The sequence below is a fragment of the Lichenostomus cassidix genome, chromosome 1 (assembly GCF_008360975.1).
Source record: "Lichenostomus cassidix isolate B80296 chromosome 1, HeHo_3.0, whole genome shotgun sequence".
NCBI lineage: Eukaryota > Metazoa > Chordata > Aves > Passeriformes > Meliphagidae > Lichenostomus > Lichenostomus cassidix.
In genome coordinates, this window is record NC_139479.1 from 104,789,370 (window position 1) to 104,812,735 (window position 23,366).

The 23,366-nt window shown below is 40.0% G+C and overlaps 1 protein-coding gene across 4 annotated transcripts in view; it reads left to right on the forward strand.

Annotated features, from left to right (window-relative positions):
* NRIP1 (nuclear receptor interacting protein 1) overlaps positions 1 to 23,366 on the forward strand; it is a 137,462-nt gene that overhangs the window by 31,774 nt on the left and 82,322 nt on the right. For 2 of the 4 annotated variants that reach the window (XM_085074916.1, XM_085074975.1), the window contains exon 4: positions 10,871 to 10,979. The gene's annotated coding sequence lies outside the window, so the exon portion shown is untranslated. Of the gene's footprint in view, positions 1 to 10,658; positions 10,745 to 10,863; positions 10,980 to 23,366 lie in introns of those variants that run through there. The other 2 variants (XM_085074946.1, XM_085074926.1) reach the window with 2 other exon arrangements.

Consider the following 23,366-nt stretch of genomic DNA (forward strand, 5'->3'; position numbering starts at 1 on the left):
TTGACTTGATCTAAATTACCTCCTCCTCTGAAAAATGAAAAGTTCTGGGAAGTTTTTGTCATGGTTTTGGCATCTGTTTTGTCGGCTGTGTGGGGTTTAGAGTCTGTACCTTGCTAAAGGGGCAATTCCTCTTGCATCAGGGTCACAAAGGACTCCATGCCCAATGTTCTCATCTAGCATCCATAAATGGGGTCAAAGCTCTCCCAGGTCTACAGTTTGGTGTAGCTTTTGCAGTAATGGCTTGCCTTCGAGCAGGCATCCAATTTCTTTTAAATCCTTTTAGGTCCACTTGACCCAGGAGAAGGAATTCTTAGAAGGAGTTTTCTGTTCCTCCCCTATCCAGTCATTGTACAAACAAGAGCTCAGCCTCTGTGAGTAAATTACTGTGTTTGGTTTAAATGTCTTCAGATTTCAGCAAGTTCAAGATGTGCAGCCAGACTTGTCTGAATTCTCCCTTCCCCTCTCCCACAACCTGTTGCTCAGAAAAGAGTTTCTGGGATGAGTTTTGACTAGCTTCTGACTTTTTGCATATACTTTTTTCCTATGTGCTTTCTGCCATATTTGATATATTCACGGGGTAATTGCTGTTCTGTACAACATGGAGACCTTGATCTGCCACTGAAGCAAATACAGTTCCTGTGTTGAAGGCAGAAGGTTCCTTTTGAAGGTTGTCACAAAGCTCCTACTCTTGCAGAAGGTAATAGGTTTCAAAGCCATAAGGAAAGCTGTCAGAATATTGCCCTAAGGCACACGGATATCTGTTTAATTTTTTTCCTTTTTTAATTAATTAATACAGACTAAAGCTTCTTAGGACTTGGAATGTTAGGAGTATCTTCGAAGTGGATTTGTTGGCAGAGGCTGGAATGCAGGATCAGAGGTTCATAATAGATTCTTTACTGCATGGCCCAGCTTCCAAGAGCTGGGAGTCATCTCACAATCCAGAAGTCAATGATTTTTTTCTTTTTCTGTGTAATCTATTGTGAACACCTGTCAGAGCTCTGCTGTGAGGGGTTTTGTTGAATAGTGATTAATGCCTAGTTGACTGGCTTATCATAACGTTGAAAGTATATGTGCTATGTTTGGGTTATTTTGAACCAAAAGACCATTTGAGGACGTAGTTAGCGTCACACACTTGTTGCAGAAGACGAGAGGATGAATTTGTGTGTGTTTGATAGTGATTCTTTTTACTTCTTTGAGGAGTGTGCAGAGCATGAGAGTGCTGTGGGACTGAAATGAAGGGTGAAAAAGGAACTAGTGTTTTGCAAGCCCTGTTACAAAGCTGGTGGCTGACTTGCTTTGCAACTTTTCTTCCTTTCATAGTTTCTGATCCTGGGGAAACTGACCTAGGCTCTCCCCAGGTTTGTGTTTGGAGTGCAAGCAAACACCAACATGTTGACAAGCAGCTGTAACCAAGCTCTCTGTAGGGTAAACCACAACAGAACCTGAAAAGCTATCCCAGAGGAATGAGGGGATGTGTGGAAATGGATGAGCAGAGGGACTGGAGGGAAATGACTCCTATGAGTTCCTCATTACCACTCTTCTGAATTTTATATATGTTTTAATGGGCTGTTGGTAGTCCTGGTGAGCCTGCTGTGTTGGCTCCTGCGCTTTTGCCTTTCCCTGTGTGGTAGGATGCTTGCTGGAACAAGGATGAGAGATGGCGAAAATATGTTTGTGTTGTTTGGTAGTGGGTAAATACCTGAAGTGATTCCAGGTGAACCACCTTCTAGACTGCTTGCCACACCTGAACTAATTATCTTCACAGAGATATTTTTATTTACTGTGAGGAAGTCCTCAGAAGTTGTGCTGTCTGTGTAGGAAGAAGAGCTTAAATCATTCCTGTAGCCCCTTTCTCACACCCATTTTCTGTTAGAATTATTGTCACCTGCATGCTCTAGGTAGTATTGAGAGCAAACTGAGAATTGTAGCTCTGGTAAGCTGTTGGTATGATCGCTTTTTTTCTAGGTTAAATGATTTACGATGTTTTACCACAGCCTTATAAACAGGAAAAGCCAGCCTTAAGACAGAAGAGAGATACTAATTAGAGAATGATAGAAATACAAATTTAAAGCAGCCACAGTAAGGCAGAGAATTTAAACAAAAGAGCGTCCCTTTTATTACAACCTAAGCCTTAATTACATATCCTAAGTCCTCTATTATATCCTAAGTTTAATTGCAGAAAACAGGGGATGAGAAAACTAAGCCTTCACAGCCATACTTGGCAGAAGCTCTGGAATAAGATTTGCCTTGAGAGGAGAAAGTAGGAAGTGAGCCCTCATGAGGAGCTCCTATGAGAGATCCGCATGCTCTACTTGGCCAAGGGGACACGAGGAGAACATGGAGCTCCTGCCACCACGGAATGGGACAGAAATAAGTTGGTGAGTGCTGGCTGGATGCCCCCTGAAGTAGCCAAGGGAGAAGCTGATGGTCAGATCTGAGCTGGTGATGTACTTTACTGTTTTGTCATTTTAAAAAAAGTTTAACTCTACATTGGTGGTGTCAATTTGTCACAGGATGGCTTAACATGCTTCCAACTTGTCTGTAAGCCACCATGAATGGTGTTTCCTTGAGAGTATGCTCAAGGAATTGTTATTTTGGGGGATTGGTGGCATCAGATGTTGATCTTGCAGAAGGAACATGTTCAGTAAATTATCGAAGCATACAGAGTGCAACTCCTTTACTTTTCAATGTTAAATAATAGAATGATTTCTCTGCTATGTGTGTGGACCCTCTCCTGCAGACTTGTTTTGTTTCTTTTCTTCCCATCCTCCCCAAAGTGGTCACTGAGGAGGGACATGTCCTGCCTCAGTTGGTGAACAGGCTGTGATCATTCCTGCAAGCTGGTTTTTCTTCCAGGGAATCCTGGACTTCATATGTTTTCCCAGTTTCTATTTCTTTGTTTCCAAATAGACTGGATTGTCTAGCTAGTCTAAATTGAGTGTGTTCATTAAGTCTGAATAATGAAAGCATCTCTTTTTCCTCTTGGCTTAGTACAGACAATACAAAGGAAGCCATAACCTAGATAATCGTGAAGGCTTAACCAGCTTCCCCACCCCCCAGTTCATTTACTAAAAGTAGATTCCTCAAAGTTTCAAGAGTTTGGATGGGGGGTTTTGGTTTGGGCTCTTTTGTTGTGCATGTGTGTGGTTTCTGAGACAGAGTAGCCTTTTAATTAAAAATAGGTGGAATCTTTTCTTCACAAAGAAAAATGCACTTATCTAGCTGCCTTTGGTTTATATTTTGAATTCTTTCTTCAAATAATGGGAATCTTACAGAATTTCCGAATAAAATCATTAAGTATTTTGCATAAGAGTATTTTCTAATTTCATTCTATAACCTGAAGTCAAACACACAGAAAGATGATGGCTATTAGTGGGCAGTCTATACTAAAAACTTAATATGTGTCCATAGTATCTTAGTATTCAATGCTTAATATTATCTACCTATATTATCTCTATATGCGGAAAATTTTGATGTGTTTTTCCTTTTCTACAGATGAAGTGACACACAGAGACAATTAGATTTATCTCTTACAACCTATTTTTAAACGCATCAGGGCCCAAGTTCACACAAAAATAATACGGCTAAACTTCAAGAGTTAAACTTGTCTTTTAGGCTTAGATCACATTCCTCTTCCCTCAGCTGAAGTGCCTCCAAAAGGGATTTTGAAAGCTTCATACCACGAGCAAAAGCTTCCTGTGGATGCTTTCCCTCTGTTGCTTCCAGTGAATTTTGGTAGGTGTTGTTTATGGTCTCCTTTGGTAGCAGCTTGTGTGAAGCAAGGAATTGCTCAGAGAGAGAGCAGTTAGTGAGAGACTTGCAAAACCAAAGTGTGTGGCAAAGGGAGAAGGACTCTACCTCCACTTTAAGTTCTGTGGGTTGTCGTGGGCTCCATTCCCAGCTGACAGAGGCACTAGATAAGTCTCCATGGAACTCTATTCCCAACTTTCCTGAAGGTCTGTGATCTTTATTCCTAGCAGCCAACCAGAAAAGCACTTGGTCTCCATTGCTGCCATCTATTAATGGATATTCAGAGAGCACAGCTGGAATCTTTACCCACACAGCACTAAAGTTAAGACTTGGGCTTATTGTAGATAAAGAATATTATACATTCTTCTGTGCTTGTATTATAGAGTTTTCACATCTGCAATGTAAAATGTATTGGCAGTTGTGATGCTGCAAAACCTGGGCTATTTTCTTGTATTCAAAGGCTTCTGCCTTTTTTATAAAGCATAATTTTGCCCTCAGGATGGGATTTCTTTGCCAAAAACATTGGGGTGAAGAGCCACAGAACCTTCACCTTGTGAAAGAGCTGTAGAGCAAGCTGTTGCCATGTTCTCCTGGACTGGGGGACACAAAGCTGTCTGGCTGACACCTTTGAGAAACGAGAGTGTGTCTCCACATCTCTATCTCCTTTGCATAATCTTTGATATCTGAATTAAGTTTCATGACATATTAACACTTTGAAGCTGAGTTAATATACTGTGTTGTATAATACATTATGTATGACTTGGGCATCAATTGTGCTGGAGCAACAGCAGCCACAGACTTGAAAATGTCTCTTTCAGTGACAGAAATCCTAAATAATACTGAAACCAAGTTCTGTTGGCATAATTTTATCCTGTATTCCTTGTCCCATTACAGCATCTCTTACTTGCAAAACATGTTCAAGCCATCTAGCTTCCTCTTCTCTCCTCCATGTACTTGTCACAAAGTCCCCGTTCCACATCTTCCGTATTACAAATATTCCCATGGTGTTGCACGGTTAATTTTAATTTGTAACATCAGAAGTGCCAGGATTATGTTAGCTTTGCTGAGCCTGGGCACTACGATGTGAGGAAGAACAATGACGAGCATTAACATTTATAATAACTATGTGCTGCAAAGAAGAGTAAGAAACAGAGAGAAGACAAGCCCCACTGTGTTTTTCTCTTCCTGCATATTCACATTTCATGCTCCCAAACTGAGCTAAGATAGAGCTTGTTTTGTGGAAGTTGTCATGTGAACTATACATTGGTCTGACATTGGATACAGTATATATATAGGCAAATATGCAGTCACAGGTTTATTGCTCTTAATATAACTCATCCTAAGCCTGATTACTTTGTTTCAAAATTAGACTCCTAGAACATATTAATTATGGACATATCCCCAGACAACATGGCTGTCCATGGGGGATTTCTGCCCTTAACTCTGATTAGTGTTAATAGGAGCTATCCATGTAAACTCCTAGAGGACCAAAAGAGAAATAATGTTCTGTTAGCTGTGGTCTTTTTTTTAGGGTATAGAACAATGCTAAAATGTTCCAGGAGGGAATTGGTAGAGTGCCTGAGAGTGCCAGTCTGAAACCTTTCCTCTCTTTACGTAAATACTGTAAATGTTCCTATATACAAGAGCATTTAGTGACAGAGCAAGGGGGAATGGGTTCAAATTAAAAGAGAGCAGGTTTAGATTAGATATTAGGAAAAAGATCTTTACTGTGAGGGTGCTGAGGCACTGGAACAGATTTCCCAGAGAAGGCTGGGATTCCCCATCCCTGGGAGCATTCAGAGCCAGGTTGGATGGGGCTCTGAGCAACCTGGTCTAGAGGAAGGGTGGCAAGGGAGGCTGCTATGAGGTGATCTTTAAGGTCCCTTCTAACTCAGACTGGAACTACTGTGATTCTCAGTGGTGGATTCTGGAACTGATAAAAGCACATCACAGTACTGTACACAATATTCTATATTTTAAAGTTTATACATAAAGTGATAGTGCTTTTTTGTTTGGTTGGAGTTTAGTAGTTTTTTTTTGGTTTTCTAACTTGAATTAGACATTAGGGAATACTTTTTTAAATTTTTTTTTCCCTGGAAGCACTGGACTGAGGAATGCTACTATTATATAAATAATGTCTACGTGACCTGATGTTTTATGCCCTAATTATCCACTTGTCATAATTCTCCCACTTTGAATTTCTTGGGGAAAAAATAATCTCATTGGAATTAGCAACGGGAACAATGTTCAGACAGAGGAAGTGGCTTGTGCTAGAAGTTAGATAAACTTAGAGATTATTGGACCTGTGTTGTCTGAGACTTCTGGGCTCTAGTGGAAGCTAAGCATATAATAATTAAAATAGTTTCTAAGTGATGGAGAACTTACTGCATCTTTTGACAATTCATCTCAGTAGCTAATTATACTTAAAACGTGCTTTTTATCTTCAGATTGAATTTGCAAATATTGGATTCTGTTGTGTGTCTGCCCACTAATTTAGAGTCTTATGAAATATCTTCTTCTTGTCTAGTCCCTTAAAGATTATAATCTTCTCTTTGAAGCAAAATACATTTGCTTCAATGTCTCACCGGAAGAAGTATTTTTTTCTTCCATAAGGAAATCATTGTTGTTGCTCTTCTCAGCTCTCTTTCCAGGCTTATTTATTTTTATTAATTTATTTAAATTAAAGGTATTGTAGTTTCCCAGGGGCTTTCCTGCTTTGTTCCCAGAGATGTTATGGTTTCCTGTGCACGTCTGCAGCTGTCCCTAAGTAAGCAAATGTCACAGATCTTCGTGCCTGCACTCACAGAGAGAGCTCTGACACCCCTGAGCTGATGGAAAGAGCAGGCAGGTGCCACCCAGAATCCAACCTAAAGGTTTCATTGTCTAACACCATTCAGAAGCTGTACCCAGGAATAAAGCAGGATCTCTTCCAAACCATCGTGCCTATTCTTAGCAGCAGCTCAATCTCATGATCATGATGGTCGGCCCGTGTGACTGGAGGGCTGCGTTCCAGGGTGGAGGTGATGAGGAATGCATGGTGCCTGCCTTGTCGGGGGGGGGAATCCTCAAGGAGGAGAAGTCACAGCCTGCTGGACATGCAGAGGGAAATAATAAGGTGTAACACAGTTGTAGCAGTGCCAGGTGCTCTGTGATCATGGCAGGGCAAAAGTGCTCTTACCCAAAATGCAGTAACAGGAGAAAAGTAATTCTGTCTTTTGCTGTCAGTCCACTCTCTGCAAAGACTGCAAGTCAAACTCTGGGATCACATAAGTGATGATGCTGTCAAAGCACCCTGAAGGTGTGGGAAGGTAAACAAATACATCCAAATAAGAGAAGTCATGGGCTTCTCTCAGGGAGCAGTAAGAGCTGACCATACTCACCCGATCACTTCCGAGTCCTGCTAGCCCAGCCTCATGCAAGGGAGTGCTTTGACATCACTTCACTTGATTTATTCTTTACCCACCTGACTTGCTAGGCTGGTTGGAAATGTCCTTTTTTGTATCATACTGTTAATGAAAATGAGGGAAAACTGGGTCAGGTGTGTGGGGGGGTGTCTCTTCCATCATATGGAAGAGGAAAAAAGAAAAAAGAAGAGAAAAAAGCTCACCAGAGAGGCATGGAAGGAAATTCATGTTGAAAAGATGGTAGAGACGAAAAACACAGAGTATGACTGTGATTCCTCTGTCTGTGGATAATTTCTTTCTAACAGGAGGTAACAAATATTATACTTCCAAGTATTTGTTTTATTCTAGTTGCAGATGAACAATTGGTCAGGAAACCTTTACTTTCTTAATCTTTTTTGCTGCTCCACATTGTTATGACAACACAGAAATAGTGGGGCATTACCAGGATCTTCCAGTACTTTTCTGTGACTTGGTTTTGTTTCAGTAAATGCAAACAGGCATCTTCAGCTTTTACTTTTGGTACAGAAATGATTAAAGCATTTTATGTGGCCTCTTTCTTGAGATTTTTATTTGATGTTTAGGTAGGTTTCTGTTCCTGATCAAAGATTTATTTTAGCGAAGGACAGAGCACAAATGTCTTCTCTTCAAATTTGCTGGGCTGTGCGTATTAGCATATTTTATGATGAAATACACAGAAGCCAAGCACTGACACTGCTCCAAAGTAAAACCGGTAGCAAAAAGCTGTGCAACTATAAAACTCATGACACTGTCATAAAGTATGGCTTTTTAGTGTGGATGGGCTGACACTTTCCTACTATTTCATCTTTTTAGCTGATTTATTAAGTAAAGTTGAATGTCGCTGCAGGCTGAATTACTGTAGGTATCATCTCAAAAAGTGATCTCTGCAAAGACAGACCTCAGAACATTGCCTGATTTCTGTATTTAGCTCTGGTTGTCACAACTGAGTCACTCAGAAGAGAGCAGACAGTAAACATCCACAGTACTCAGAAGGTGCATTAAGTTGATTTTTTTTTTCTTTTTTTACTTTTTAAAATTTAATGTAATCCTATCAAGCTGGGCGATGGGTTTTATTTTTTGGGCACAAGAAAGCGGGAAAAAACCCCTCACATCATGCTTTAAAGCCTCATTAACAGAGAACTTTACTCAAGGAGGAGATGTTAATAAGTAATGAAACAAAGGCTCTTTTATGGAGATTAAATGTCCATGTGTCGAAGTACAAAGTTCGTGTTGCAAAGTGCAGCTGCTGCCCTGCTCGCAGCCCCAAAGCCTGGGTTCAAAGTCTGCCAGCTCTCCTGCCATGGAGCTGACCGGGGCAAGGTCTGGCCGAGGTTCAGAGGTCAGTGGCTGAAGCCTTGCTGGCCCCGTGGCCCTGCTGTCTGACACGCTCGGGGTAAGCAACAGTTGGCTTAAGGTTATAAGAACAACCAACAAAAACTTCCCGTTCCCTTTTCTGATGTGTCAGATTTCATTAAAAGGGAATGTTTTGGAAGGAGTCGCTGAAGTGTTTAAAAATAATGTGCTGCATAATGGAGCGACCTCACCAAGCCCCACTGAGGGGGCAGACTAGGAAAAGGATGCATGTGGGAAGTACTGCCCCTGTGCATTCTCCTTCCTCCTGAGATTTATTTAAATGAGGAAAAATGAACAGCTAATTCTCTATACCCAAAGAGATGAAACAACTCTTTAAGAAAAAGAAACAAAAAAGAAAAAGGCCAGTCCATGTGTTTCCTTTGTGTCTCAGTAACTGTGTTCCACACCATGGGGCTGAAGAGAACTTAATATGTCTGGATATCCTGCTTTCAAATCCTCCTTTTTCTCCTCCTTCAGAGGCTTTTTCGAAGCTAACCCCAACTTCCTTATTCATAAGGGCTGAAAACCCCACCTGTGCAGCTTTTTTGATTAGCTGTGGTCATATCAAAGGCTGCTGTACCCAAGCACAGACCCTGAGTGAGAATGGAGACTGACAGCTGAGAGCAAAGGCTGGTACAAACACTCTTGGAGGAATTTATATTTCAGGAGATGCTGTAGCTGTATTACAGACAGAGAAAAGTTTCCTATCTGTTGCCACATCCTTTATCATGGAAAGGATGGTAAACCATGGGTGGTAAACCAAGTCATCAGTGCTCAGTGCCCACAGCATGCTGCAGGTCTGAGCAGACTGCTGTCATCTCACCTCACTGAAAGGAACATTGATGTTCAGAAAACTTTCTCAGACATCAGAAGTCTGCTGCCCTTGTATTATGTCTTCTATATGTCTGGGTGCAATAAATTTAATTATTGTGAGCCACAATTAAAACCAGGATTCACAGAAGGACTGTAGTAGCCTAAAATGTTAGCTCTGGACCAAAAGATTTGTGTGTTTAGAAATCATGAATTTTTCTTTCCTGCAAATATTCATGAGTCCACCAAACACCAGAGGAGCCTTCCTGTGATGAGTTAGTCCTGTGCTTTTGTTATTACTTCAGGTCTGACCTTCTCCTTCTGAGCAGTAAATTTAAGAAACTAACAAAGACCCTACAGTGAACACTCCGGACCATGGCTTGTGAGGGTACGGAAGAGAGCATGAGCTTAAATAAAAGTGGGGAAAAAAAAGGCAGCCAATGTCCACAGATCCAAAATAATGTGTTATAATGGCTGAGCCCTTCCTGGGAGAATGTTGAGAAACAGAAATAACAGGAACTGCACCTGTGATGTTCCATTCCTGTCCTGGACTGAGGAAACTCAGGACAGGAGTTTTTTTTATTCTGCTCAGTGGAACCACTGCAGTGAACAGACCAATTCACTGAGACATTGCAGTAAGTAGTGACTGTGGCAGAGCACATCCTTAATTAGTTCATTTGGTCTGCACTGATGCAAATCCCTGACACAGGGGAGAGACATTTTCTGTTGCTCCCGCTGCTGACGTTCCAGCCGAGTCTCTGGGCTCTCTTTGCTAGGCTGGTTATACCTGGCCTTGGAATCTGTTTCCTAAAAAATTCTGACTGGTGCCACTACTCCCTGCAGCACTTCTGGCTACTGAAAATACACAAAAGATGGGGAGAGGACGACAAAGTTAACAGGTGTAAAATGTGTACATTGCTTGCTTCACTGATAGAAGTCCTTCTGGAGATAACAGCTCTTCTGGGTGGTAACTACAGATTTGAGCCTTGGCTTGTCTCATCCAGAAAGATGAGCCCTGTCAGGCCATGACTACTGTGTGGAGTGGGATTCCTTCTTTCTTTTATCTTGGCATTGACCATATATTAATAATAATAAATGTACAGGGGAAGGTATAATGGCAAGAAGGAGGACAGTCCCTACAGCCCCGTGGTGAGTGAGGTTTCATGGATCAGGGCAGTAGGCTGAAGTTCAGGTACATAGTCCAAACCAAGCAAAACAGGAAATGGGACTGGGGTTGCAAGGTAGCAACTATTCTGGTTGTTAGCTCCACTGAGGTAGATAGGTGAATGTTTGCATCTCCCTCTTGCCTTCCCCTCCCCCCATTTTCATCACAGTCTTCTGTCCTGTGTCACCTGGCTTCAGTTAGAAATACAAGAATAAACAGGAAAATTACTTGCAGGTCAATTCTTGTTTTCCATTTTCTGTTTCTATCCTTTTTCTCTATTTTTTCCCTCTTCTTTTTGTTTTATTTTAAATTTTTGCCTGGGTGTATCTGCTTTTGTTTAAAGCTGCTTATATCCCTTCTCAGCAAAGAGTTTGAGAATCATCCCAACTGTTGCCTGCCTGAACCAAGAACCACGTCCTAGAGAAGGACTGTGCCATAGTAGATCTACTGGGATCCTAGTATTGAGAGAGACCTAACAGGTAAGTAAAAGTTGGAGTTTATTCAAGGTGTTGAGACTCTTAGAAGAGTGCTATTGCCCCTTCTGGAAAAAAAAAAAAAAAAAAAGTGGCCAGAAAAAGGTGTATGCATGCAAATATGACTTGCAGGATATCTTTTAATCTGGGAACTAGTATCTTTCTGCTAAGAATCTATGCCTGTGAAAAGTTTTCTTCTCAGTTTACACACTCCCCAGTCCCTGTTTCAAACCCCTTCAGGTAAGGCTATCATAAAAGCCCTCCCATCTAGCTTCCTCCTTCTCATGCAAATTCAGGTGTCTTAAGAAAATACAGGGGGATTTCCTATGGCAGGAACACTGGGAAAAAAAACCCAACCAGAACAGTGCAAAAGGCATTTTTATTTGTTTTTCATTATTATTTTGGTTTTGCTTTCCTCTTGAGAACTTTATTTTCCACGTGTCTTCTGCATTCAGTCTTGACCACACTGGAGTGGAATAGTAAGAGGCTTGTCTGCAGCTACAGTTTTGCTGCTTTATTCTCCTGGGGTGGTTCAGGCAAACTTTCCACCACCTCTTGCTTCTTCCTAATGCGTGTTGTGTTATATCAGCAAGAAGGTACTTGCAAAAATCCTTACAGTGCTCTGTAAAGCAAATTGGCATCCATCATTGGTGCCATTATTCAGTAAAACTGTTTGTACACTAGGACTTCGCCAATTTTTTAAAAAAATCTTATTTGAAATAAAATACAAATACCCTGGATAGATGTTAAAACTAGGAGAGGTCTTTGAGTAGCTCGCTACTTTATATATTGGTTATAGTGAAACTAGTGCACATTAGATGAGTTGCACACATTGTTACAAAATTAGAAGGAAAAGGTGAACTAAAATGAAGTTATTTTTATAGGTCTACATACATTTGCTATGTAAGGACTTTGACAAACTTCTTCAAAAGAGTTGTTCCAACAGTAATGCTTTTTCTCTCATGTTCAGGTTAAATCTTTCCTTGGCAAGAAGCTCAGGTTTTTCCACTTCAGGCCAAGAGCATGGCCTGCACTATGTAAAACACTGATTCAAAATATGATTTTTTAAGAAAAAAGAGAGTAAAATAATCAAATTTGCCTATAACATGTGAATTATGATCTATTTAATATATGATATATGTATGAGAAAGGTCCGATTCTTTATTATGAAAGGACCTTATTCCTTTTGGTCTTTCTGTCTGACATGAGATTTCATATGAAAATTCAGATTTGTATTGCTTCTGTGTTAAGTGGAGGGCTCTGCATGACCCCTCTGTTGTGCCTCTGGCTGCTGGTTTGCCATAGTTAAGGGTGGAGATCAGCGGTTTATTGTGAGGATGCTGGTGTTAAATTCAGAGCTGAGGTTGTGGTAGAAGCTTTTGGTTTACTGAGATCTCAATCCTGAAAAACAAATCTCCATAAACTGCCACCTATGGTGGGAGTGATTTAAATATTTAATGATGTTTTGACTGGAAAATGAATGAATGTAGAAGGATCTTCTAGAGTTAACATTGAAGTTATTTCTTTCCAGTGTTACTTTTAGCTTGTTCTCTCTTTCTCTAAGTCACTCTCGCACTCTGGGATTGATCCTTTGTTCCTGCCCTTGTTCCCCAAAGTGCTCCCTGCCTGACTATCAGCACAGATACGCAGTTTTCATCCGTGGAGAATTCTCCAACTTTTTAGTCATAACTGAAAATTTATGTGCTCAGTTCAACTCGATGAATTGCAGGACAAATCTGCAGCAAGGCAGACGCCATCGGGGAGACAGAGAGGCTGCCTGTCTGTCTTGCCAAGTATCTCAGCAATCCTGGGACAGCAGCAGCTCCCTAATGCGACAATGAGCCGTGTTGACTTTTTGATATATATGGGTACAAAGTTCCTAGCGAAGATTTTGCTTCCCAGCGATAGTTTGACGCAGCTGGGTATCTCCACTGTGCTTCCCTATCTGCCGGAGCGGGAGAGGGAGGGGAAAACGTCAGGGCATTTCAGTGCCTTATCGACCGTGCTGGTGGGTGGTGTGAAGACCAAAAACGGAGTGAGTGTGTTCCTCACAGACTTCAAGGTGTGTGCCTGCATGTGTAGCCTATTTTCCATAATGCAGCTGAAATGTTCACTAATTAGCTTTTGTTTGTTTACATTAATGGAACTTTTACATATGGATTATTTTGATTTTTTTTTCAAAACCCTGTGCTATCTTTTGTGCTGGATATATAGCATCCCCATGCATTTATTTTCTGTGTTGACAAGCAGACTTGTTTCCTTGTAAGCAGATGAATTGTTTATTTTTCAGGCAAAATAAGAACATACTCTTTGGAATTATATTATAGCATGATCTGGTCTGTCTGAGAGGCTGGTAGCTACACATTACACAAACAACAGGTGTTCGAATTTATTGCTACAGCTAAAATAGCATTTGCTGAAATATATATAAAAAACTATGAGAATGCAAGAAAGATTTGAAAATATGTCCAAATTTGTTATTCACATCCCATTTCAATAGCTCATTTTTAAATAATAGTGAAATTGTTTGGGCTTATTTGGTCTCTGAAGAAGTGGAGACAAGATAAAATAATTGGTTATCTTCAGTTAGGTGTTAAGATGTACCTTTTTGTTTTTCCAGAAAACATCCTTGAATTAAAAATAAGCCCTTTGATTTTCCATGGATTTCATCTGAGCCATGAGCTTTAGGTCAATGAGACTTTGATTTCTTTTTCAAAATACCAAATCAATTTATGTGAGGGCCAGAGCTTAAGTTTTAATTTCAGTCTCAGTTTTCTATCTTTAATGTGTTTTCTGAGTGTAGTCTGGAATATTGGTGATGCAGGGCTTGCTTACTTTGACCAGGACCAGTAGTCAGTCACTGGTTGTGCACAGAGTGAAATGAAGCTGGTCAAGAGGAGGGCACACCCAGGGAAGAGAGGAAAAAAACAGCTTATGAAATTGGCCACCCAGCTTCCTTGTAATACAATGCTGATGGCAAAAAGGAAATTTTAAGTCCTACAATTCTTCACATCTCTGTGGAATTCAGCAGGTGCTTCTGGATACAATTGGTGGTCCCAACTTCTGTAAAGTGATGTTGATGTTTTCACAAAAACTGAGCAGATATCAACCCCTGAAATAATATCTGTATGGAAAAGGGATAGATAGATTTGGTTTCATACCTTTCCTTTCCATGTTGCATCATTTTCACACAAGGAGGATAAAACAGTTTTGCAGTTTAAGCAGTTTGTCTCTAATTGTTGTTGGATTTTACTTTTCTGTGTTTATGTTCCCTTTTTTTTCCCCTTCTTTGCCATTGAATTTTATGGAAAAGAGCTAATCTGAAGATGGTGGTTTTGATAAACACATCTTGTGTTTCTTAAGCATCAGCTCAGTGAATCTTCCTCTGAGCTGTAAATCCATTCCAATACTCAGGATTTTAGCCAGGGCCACAGGGCAAAACTCTTATGTTGCACAAAAGAAAAAAAAAAAAGCCAAGGGACTTTTAATGATCCAGCAGAGATGATAGGACCTTGGCATATGAAAAACCCTGATGTAGTAAATCAAAGCAGGCTGTCTTGAGTGTAGTAATATTTCTATGCTAATAAATTAGTGTCATAAGTGATTTGTCAATAAGATGTAGAATATGCTATGAAGGAAGTCAGACAATATTTTTCTTTCACATAGAAAAGTAGGGTGAGGTCATAGCAAAATCCTCAACATGATTTTTTTCTAAGAAATATGTGGGTGCTCTGACCCACTGCACAATATTTGCATATTTAAATTCTTATATGCCTAAGATATCCTTATGTACCTAAGCAAGATTGGGTAGATGAAGATGGGTTGAGAGAATTGGGGTCTCTGGAGAAGAGAGGACTCTGGGGAGACCTTACAGTGGCCTTTTAGCAATTAAAGGAGACTTACAAGACAGATGGGGACAGACTTTAGCAGGGCTTTTTGCAACAGGACAAGGTGTAATGGTTTTAAACTAAAGGAGGATAGATTGAAACTAGATATAAGAAAGAAATTTTGTATGATGAGGGTGGTGACACCCTGTTACAGATTGCCCAGAGAGGTGGTAGATTCCCCATCCCTGGAAGTGATCAAGGTCAGGTTGGACATGGCTCTGAGCAACCTGGTTTAGTTGAAGATGTCCCTTCTCACTGCAGGGGCTTGGAGTAGATGATCTCCAACCCAAACCATTCTACTTCTCTTTTGATCTGATTTGTCACACATATGCCCTATTGCATACAACTTTCCTCCACTGCTGCTTCATGCATACAAAATTACAGGTGGAAGTCCAGCCTGACCATTTGGCACCACACTCTCCAGTGATACCATGAAAAAGACTTTGGAAGGTCATGGGATTATCAAAACTCTAAGGACACATACTCTGATATCTTTGTTTTAATTCATTCCTGCTTTTTACAGATTTGGGAGTTTCATGTTAGTAAGATATTTAGAAGTGCTATGTGGATGTAATGCCTCTGGAACTAGCTGGGTTGGCTGCAGCAGCAATGCAAGCTTTCTATGGACCCACCTAAAGAAGTGTGACACTGAGAAAAGAGTTTCCATCTTTCTCAACATCCAGAGAGTTTCAAGGGATAGAGGGCTGGTTTATTTGCCACATTTTCAGGGAAAATTTGCTAATCTGTGATTAGACCTTCTTCTGTAGTAGCAAACATGGTCTCTGCAGTTTGGACCCATTAGCCAGAGCACATCAGCCATGATTCAGGAGCAGGTCTCCCAGGTGGAACCCCAGTGCATCCTCTCACACATCACACTGTGTATTTTCAGAACCACCTCTGCACTGTGCCCTATGGTTGCCATTTCTTCTGGTGGGTCTCTGATTTCAGGTCGTGATTCCTGGGCAGATGCTCATTCCTATCTCTGGCTGCTGACCCTTGGTTTGACTTTCTCGTTGCTGATTTTTGGCTCGTTTCCCAGTTCTGGACACAGGCCCTAACCTTTGGGCTGGATAGCCCATGCTCCAGTCTGTAATCCTAGATGGCCACCAGGTCATCCGTAGTAGTCTGTACTCTAATTTATTCAAAACCAAATGAAATCTTGCAGATAAATTTGGGTGTTTTTTTTCTTAGTTTATGGCATCTGCAGCTATTTATTTGTAAACTCGTCTTCTATCAGTATTTTGCTAGATTGGTAAATGTGAGCTCCTACTTTCCATCAGTTATCATATTGTGCTTAATGGCCATCCTTTCTTAGGGAGAACATCACCCTGTCTGAGCCAGAGGAGTTGGTGAACAGAGCTGTTAGCATATACAAACATTTCAAATTGGTGGCTACAAGGCCAGTAAATTACACCAGGAAAGGCAACAGTGTCAGAACTTCCATTTCATTTCTATATGAAATGTTATAAACATTATTGATATACTGTATGCATTGTCTGCTTTTTTTAATGGGAGTTCATAATGTCATTCTAGCACACATGACATAAGAGTGTAAGCACACACTCAAAATGTGGTCACTCAGACCTGTAAGAGTGTCGTGACTGAAACTTGATGAAAATATGAGTTATAAAGTTCACAAAGTATGAAGATAAATTTCCAGAAAGAGGAAGAATTGAAACTTATAATGTGCGTTAATGTTCGGGTGGCAGAAGGGTCAGGTTGCTTTGGCAGGAGAATAAATGGAGAAGGAGTACAAGCTGACTTGTAAAATGAACTGAAGTTGATACTTAACCAGTTACAAGTAACATGGAATAGACAATAATGTGAATTTCAGTGAAAAGGAAACTGCTTTTATATATGCTACATATGTCACATTGTTTATACACAAAGATGGCATAGCATAGAAATTTATATATGTGTGTGTGTTTAACAGAAAATGAAAGTCACGAGATTGGAGTGAATTTTATTTAATTTTGCCCATCAGAAATTCAGGGATAAAAAGTTCCATGCTGATGCGATGTTTTTGCTTTGCAATATTTTGATGGAATTAGGTACCCAAAATCAAAGTAATAAGTAATCCATCTGTCCTGTTTCTATGTCAAAATGTGCGACAGTTGCCCATCTAGGAAGAACGTGCTTGTTATTTTGCTCTGCTGTTCATGGCTATTTCACAGAAATGTGAAGCTTCCTTAATTTTAGAGTTGAAATCAAGACCCATCAATATGGAAACACTTAGATTAACTTTTTCATTAAATTATACAAACTTTCTTGCTAAACCCATCTCCTTCTGCCCTTCGACAAGAGGAACTGTCCTTTACTAGAGCAGTTTTCCTGTAGATATTTGCCTTTTCCCTGAAGCAGGCTAGCTCAAATAAGGGATAACAAGATGTTCATGGGATTTAGCTAACAGTGAATTGAGACTCTCCTTTGCTTAGTAGAAGTGAAGAAGATGGTGGAAGCAGCAAGTTTAGTGTATTGCTTTGGTATGTTTATTCCATGTTGGTCCTCTGCATTAATAAGATTTTATATGTTTGTTAAATTATCAGCTCAGAGAATGAAATAACACAAGTACCTTCTTCAATTTGTTGTTCACTTAAAATGTGTTAGTATAAAAGCTACAGCAGAACAGCAGGGCATAGTTTTTATCCAAACTGATTAAACTTTTTACTTGGTTTAAAGCTTTTTAATGGAACTGCCTGTGAACTTGTATGACATTCACCATGTATAATGGTATATTTTTTTCTTCCCCTCCAAATGAATTAAAAATGGAAAGTACTTCCAGTACTTCTTGGTAAGTACAAAGAAGTCAGATCCCTTGGTACCACAGAGGTCCTTTCTTCATTTGAGGCAGGTAGTTTCCATTATTCATATTTGTTACCATTTCATTTAAAGTCCCACCATTACTTAAAAATCAAGATATTAATGAGAGATGTTGCTGGAGTGCTGTCTTTTAATTTGATATTGTTCGATCCAGCTGTTTTAAAATTTCTAAGAATAAAGCTTCCATTACCTTACATTAGAGAAGATTTTTATAGGCAAGAATATCTAATTCTTGTCTGGTTTCCCTTGATAGCCAATTGCCTTTCTTAAATCTACACCATTTACTTCTAGGTTAATCCTTTTGCTTTGCTTTGCTTTGCTTTAAATAATTTCTCTGATTCCTTGATATCCATGCATTGCAATTAGTTATATGTAGATATTTTTCATACCTCTCCCATCCACTTAGCTGGTGAGTAGCCAAGTAAAACATACTTAGCACTTTTAATTTCACCTCATAAATCAATCATCATAGCTCCAAAATCAGTTACATTCTTCTTAAACCATCATTCAATACAAAGAGTCCAATATGCATGTCTGTGAATAATACATTAATTGTGTGGTTTAAATTCATAAACAATGTTACACAATTAACTTCATAAAATTGCTCACTTTGAAAATTGTGTAGCTACAATTTCTACAACAGTAGCTAAAAGACAACATCACTAAGCCAGGCACTGTCACTTTGAATTGCCACTGGTAAAGCAGAGGCCTCTTTAATGTGCAACTATGACAAAGAAACAGTGTATTCCTTATTACAGATTTATTCCTTTAAGTACTTTCTCAAAGATTTTCACCTTGTTTTGTATTGCTGTGCACTAGTGGTGTAAGACATGATTACTTCAGGGAATGGCTTTATTAATATAAAAAAAATCAATTAAAAATTTTTTAACTGTATTTTTTTAAAGTATCTTTTTCATTGTGTTGTGTTCTCTATCAGGTTGTTAAAAAAGATTTTGCTCTTTTGCCTTTGGCAAACACTTTTTTCTTGGGATGGAGATAGCAATGGCATGAATAGTAGGATCTACAAGAAAAGAGAACACAATGGAAAACCAGAAGGAAGAGTATTTGTTGGTAATTGTTTGTTCCAAATTTGAAGGCTAAACTGAGATCCAGATTCCATAGCTAGACAGCAGTGAAGGTATTTCTGTTGCATTTAGGTAAGGCAGAGAAAGAGCTGAAATAGACATTTCAAATCTGAGAAACTGAGGTGGGAAAAGTGGTGAAGGAATCTGTGCAGCATTACAGAACTGGGCAGGAGAATCAGGAGTGTGAGCTCCTGCCTCCCCATTGAACCCATCTTCAAGACTGTATTTCTTCAATAATCTGTTTTTATGCTCTTAGCTATTTAATCTTCCCCTCACACCAATTTTTATAAGTGTGTCTCCACAGAGTGCCCCGGCGTAAGGAATGTTTCTGCAGATGAACCCTGAGGTTTTATAGTAACACTGTACAATCATTACACGGGAGGTACTCGGTGATGTTAAATGGTGCAAATTCCCATTGGAAGTGACTCATTTCAGCCCAGGGAAGGAGGGTTTGCTGTCCCTGTTGCCGCCCTGCCATGGCTCACCCTCGGCAGCAGCCGCTCCTTACATAATGTCGCATATGTCACACATGTCCCGCCAGATTGCGCGATGCTGCCGGGGGCAGGGGAGGCACCGCGCTCGGCACCCCCTGGCCCCCCTTCTGCTCCCACGGGCAGGAAAATCCCGCTCGAGGTTTTCCCCTCGGGCTTTTGGGGAAGGGATGCTGCTGCCCGGGCTCTGTGCCTCGCTGTGTGCGGAGCGCAGGGAGGAGAGGATGCTCAGAGCCATCACCACCTCCCTCCCTCCCTCCGCACGCCTGGGCAGCTGCTGCCTCTGCTCCCCTTCTTCCCCTTGCCTCATGCCTCTCCTGGCCATTCCCCATCATTCCTCTCCTCTTCCCCTAACTACCAGGGGTAAGTTAGCCCTGCCTTCCTGTCACCTGGGCATTCTAGCTGTGGTATAGAAATACACTCGAATGACAGCCCGGGCATGGAATTAAAGGATTTGGTACCCAACTACTCAAAGTGAAACACAGCCAGCAGCTCCTTAGTGTGGGGCATCCGTTATTGCACACGTTATTTGTTTAAATTGAAGATTCCACCGCTGCTGAACTGCACCGTATGTGAAACTCCAAATCTGCTACAGTTCCAGACTTATAAAACTGCATTATGGGGAATATAGGCCTATTAATTTTACAGTCTAATTTCTGATTAGATTTTACAGCACCTCTGATGAACTGCATAGATTTTACCCATTAAAAATGATGACAATTCAGTTCTGTCATTTTAAGTAGAATTAAAGACAGTATTGCCAAGTATGGTAATATTTTACGAAAAAAGTGAACCAACACACACACACACACACACACACACATATATATATATAAATTAAAATAACCCAGCACCATGTTATTTCTCTGTAGAAAAAGAGCCCTTGCCAAGACAGTGGGACTCTTACCTGTTAGTGCAGTCAGGAGCCTGTGGGTCTGACAGCTGACATCAACAGAAATTCTCCATTCAGGCTGAGCAGGTTAAGTAATGTTTCCTAGCACAGCTGTGTAATGTGTCTGTTGGTAATTAAAAGAGTCTGTTAGAGCTGGTTAAGGGAAAGCATAAAGTAAACTGTTTTCTATCAGAAAATAGTTAAGAATTAAAATCTCTACAATGCCTATGCCTTGTATTAGAGGAAACTATTTTTTTTAAAAAGAGGGAAAAGAAATCTCACACAGAAACAGTCTGTTCTTTGCTTATTTTTGATGCAAACTTAAATAAACACCCCCAAAACCAAAAATGGAAGTGTTGTAATATGAAAATAAAACTTCCATTTTCTATAATGTCAGTTTTAAATTTGGGGAAGGGACTTACCCTGAATTGACACAATGCCAGATTCTGAAACCAGACATAAAATGACATTCTCACTTGGGACATGACTTTCCATTTGCATTTGTAGATGCAAGGTACATTTTTTAGCCCCGATTTGCTACACTAATCCTGTTGACTTCACTTGAAAAGAATGGCACGTTTCCCACTAACTTTATTAGTGGCAGGATTGGGCCTTGATGCAATACCTCATGTCACAGCAGCAAACTTTGTTGCCAATAGTCTGTCTCAAGGGAGGAGATTTCCAGTAACTGCTCCCTGAGAACTATTTTAAAAATGCAGCTTTTTTTTGTCCAGCCATCGGGATAATGATATACTCCATCCCCAAAGAGAGGGGCATTGACAGAGCTGCATTGATGGCACCAGAGGTCCCTGCTGGCTTGTTCACTAAACAGAACTGGCAACTGACTCTGAAGATAAAAGTTCTTGACGTTTTTCCAAGCTGGTGGAATGGAGCTGAGTGACACTTAGAAATAGAGGAGGGAATAGTATGATCTTGAATGACAGAGGAGCTTTCATGAAAGACTTTCGTTGGGGAGACATGGGATGTAGTGTTCCAGGCTTGAGTCTAGGGGATTTGTTGACAGCTGGATAATGTGCATGTTTGCTACCACTTGTATGAAATGTAGAGGGAGACAAGGGGAAAAGTTCCAAATGAATCCTTTATTCTCACATAAACAGTTAAACCCAAATGCAGTATGTATCTCTTCCTTCCCAATAACTGACTCTACAAATTGCCAATCTCCTTGGAAATCTCTTAGGAGAACATTTTCCCTCCTGACAAGGAAAAGTACTTCATGCAAAACATTTGTCACTTGTCTGTTATCATAATTCATGATCTTATCCTTCATTTTCTTGCTTGTTTAAGCACACAGAAATAGTACTTTTAACCTGAGACTTCAAAGGTAGAAATATTGTGAAGAGGTCCCCATTCTTTTTCTTCTCATCTCTGATCTCAGCCTTTGAACATCAAAGAGGCTCAAAGTTTGGGGTAAATTCTTAAGGATCCGGTTACCAGAAAGAAATCAATTGAATTTCCATGTTCATATTCATGATAGACCAGAACAAATATTAATATTCAAGAACAGTTTAATTTAATCACTTACAATAATTAAAACAAGTTGCTGCTTAATCTTTTGCTCAGTACAATGAGGCTCACTCATTCCATTGTATTACTGTGAAAAATTTTCAACTTCTGTCAGTCAGAAATTGCTGGAAAAAATTCCTAACCTAGGAATTACAAAACAATTAGGAAGGTAAAATAAATTCCCCAAACAAATAATGCTGCCATTTTAATTACAGTATCACACTGTCACGTAAAAGGTTAACACTTAAAAAATGAATCTTGTACCCTCAATCTATTACCCCAAGCAATTCTCATTTTCACATTAATTTTTGTAGGCTGCCATCTAAATTAAATACTTTTCAGCTCTGTCAGTTTATCTCTATATGTATTCTCATTACAGCAGTCACTAGAGCCAAAATATTTTAATCTTCAGTGTAATCCCTGTAGCCCCATACTCTTAGCTACAACTTTAGGGGTTCTGCAACTGCTCTTTTCCTTTTAAATGGTGGCAGTTCTTTGTGCAGAAATTCTTGCTCTTGTAAGGACTTCTGTAAACAAGTAAGTTTTGCAGTTTGTTGTGAAATTACTTCGTTGTCATTGCTAAAGAGTTATATATCCTCTCACTCCCTACTACTCACGCTTGAAGTTCTGTGTTCTCAGGAAAAGTTCGAATGACACTACTCTGGTAGGTTTACTTTCTGGTAATTTAAAAGCCACGTCCTGGGGACAAAACTCTTACCATTTTCTTTTTCACAGGAAAAACCAAAATAAAATTAACCTGCTTAGACATTAAACACTTATTGAGCATTTCATGGCAGTTGACAGACATAGCTCAAGCCAGAACCCCTCAGAAAACAATGCAAATTGTGAGTGCACTCAGAACATCAGCTGGCAGAGCAGCCCAGACTGCCTCTGTCAGTCCTAGTGTTCTGATCATGTTGATGGAAGAGTGATGACACAAGAGCATTTCCTTTAGAAGAAAATCAGAGTTTGCAAAGAAATAGGGCCTATACCTGGTTTTATTTCAACATGTAGGATGCAGCCATAGTGCACAAGCACTGGGATTCAGGACCTGAAAAGTGCTTCTGAATCTGCCAGTAGGGATACATCAACATTTTCTGAACTATGTACAGGATACAAGCAGAAATTCACCACCCAGTGCCCATGCAATAGCTTCAAGAACACAAGCAGACAATATGTGGGTTTATATCTCTTTTTTTTCCCCTGAAGTCAGTGATAAAGCTTCCATTACCTTAACTTGGTAGAATCAGCCTCAGGACAAATATCTCTTATAATAAGTCAAAGTTCATGAAAAAACGTGGTAGTACAAGAGCAGTAATAGCTTAAATAGGTTTTGTGGTGTATTAGTAGCTACTGTGAGGGAACAGCAGGTATGAAACATGCATTAGTCTGTACAATACTTGCTCTGGAAACAGCGCTTGCTACAAAAGATGAAATTTGATAATCGGCCTACTCTGCGGATCAACAAGCCGGGCATTAAAATAATCTAGCCTAGGGAACATAAAAGCATGAGTGAGCAATAAGCAAAGCACATTTAGTTCAACTAATAATAGGAAGCCTTAATCTTTTGACTGCAACACTGAAAGAAGAGCTTGCAATCAAAAAACATATCGGGTTTTTAACCTATGTTGAATTTTAAAGCTGGGTTAGAAGTTCAAGTGGGTTTGGGTTGATGGCAAGAGCCAGCCATGAAC